This window comes from Chinchilla lanigera, unplaced genomic scaffold (genome assembly GCF_000276665.1).
Source record: "Chinchilla lanigera isolate Chin_1 unplaced genomic scaffold, ChiLan1.0 scaffold00067, whole genome shotgun sequence".
Lineage (NCBI taxonomy): Eukaryota > Metazoa > Chordata > Mammalia > Rodentia > Chinchillidae > Chinchilla > Chinchilla lanigera.
In genome coordinates this window covers 9,259,938-9,261,795 of record NW_004955468.1, presented here as the reverse complement: position 1 = coordinate 9,261,795, position 1,858 = coordinate 9,259,938, and positions in this window count along the sequence as shown.

Sequence of the window (1,858 nt, the reverse complement as noted above, 5' to 3'; positions counted from 1 at the left end):
TAATTTTTGGTAAGAACTTTGATGTCTATGCTTTTCTACATAACATCATCCTGGGTGCCAGATAATGCTTCAGTGATGCAGCCTTTCCTGAAAGATGAGCTCCACTATCGCTGCTGGGATTGCAGTATCTGCCAATACTGATATCCTAACGCAGGCAACCTCAACTTTGTCTCTACTCAGCCTGGCCAGAGCAGCAGCAGTTAAGCAACATCCTCATTTCAGAGGGATAGAATGTAAAAAGGAAATAAAGGAGAATCTCTGAATGGAGCTAAGGCCACAGAAGTGGCAGGAGTGAGGGAAAGGCACAGGGTTGAGGTCCCAGGAGGGAGATGTGTGCAGGTGGGAATGGGCAGGCCTGGAAGGCTTTGTGGAGGAGGCAGGCCTGGAGCGGCACCGTGATGCAGTGTGGAGAGGAGAGGGCAGGTGTTTTCAACTGAGGCACTGGAAGAGATGTTGGTGCTGGCTGTTCTGAGGAGCTCAGTGGCGCAGGAAGCCTGAATTGCAGAGGGTTCTGGAGTGTGGAGTTAGTCCAGGCAGCAGAGAGGACACCCTGAAGTTCCTAGCCAAGCAGTGCTAAAGAGAATAAGGTTTCAGGAGGAACACTGCATTGTGAAGAGAGAAAATGGCAAGGACAAGTTAGGAGGCTATGGAGAGAACCGACGGGGATAGAGACAGGGAGCTACAGGGTGGTGAGGATGAGGAGTGTGAGACACTGACCGGCCTCAGTCACGCTGCAGCCCTTCCTCTGTGAACCTCCAAGGCCCAGAGGTTCTGGACCTTGATGAACTCATATCCTTGTCCTGTGTCCACTTTACAGTTCCAGGGCCACTTTCTTTTCCAAGAGACAAAGCCCTTCAGGCTGGATCCAGGCCCTCCATGCACAGGACAGTGTTCTGTCTGCCTGAGTTCAAGCCTTCCAGATGCAGAAGGACTGGGAGGAGTTAGTGACAGACCCCACCTCTGTCCTCTAGACTAGCACTCGACTGCCTCTGTGAGAGTTGGCTAATTCGCAGGGAGGCTTCCCCACACTATCTGTACCACCTAGTGATTCTTTCCCCCATAACTGCCAAGGCAGCTTTCTGGCTAAAATTGGAAACACAAATCACGAGGGGACCACAAGGCTGGGAAGCAGGGAGCAGCAAACGTCAAGAAAGCCACAAAGGAGGTTTGCTGTCAGCCCACGTTCCCCCATGAACTCACTTCCCACAGATTCCCAGGGAAGCTTCCCTGCCTGCTTGGGCTGCCTTCTGGGATGACGCAGCCATTCTCTGCAAGGACTGTCTAGAAGCCATTAAACTTAAGGCTGTTATGACTGAAGACAGATTTAATTCACCCCAGAGGTGAGAGCTAAGTGTGCTGATTAGCCGTGCCATCCTTCCCACAAAGAAGAGTGGTTGAAGGGTGTGTTAACCGCTTAATTTTTAGATGGGGTTTAAAATAAACATCTCTTTAAGTTTTGAAGGCTTAATGAGTCATGAGATCATTCTAAATTATATGCCACTATAATATTCAATTCTGCATGTTTCCCCACCTTTCACAGTATGCTGGGATTCCTTAACTCTTAGCAGTGAGGACTCAAGTTGGCTGACAGCAGGAGGCAGTTGGAATTGGTAAAGAACTATTTCTCTAAAGGAAAGTGTGTGTCATACCAATATGCATGTGTAGGTAGGCATCCATATGTATTTGTGTGTGTGTACGTGTAGAAGAGTGCAGCTTGGGAGATGTGCTGTCTTCATGGACACCATTACTGACCAGCTTAGAAGAGGGGATTCTCAGTCAGAGTAGTGACTCTTCAGGTTGACTGCTGAGTCAAAGTTAAGGGGCATGTGAAGGTGTTTGTAGCCCCTGACCTGGTATG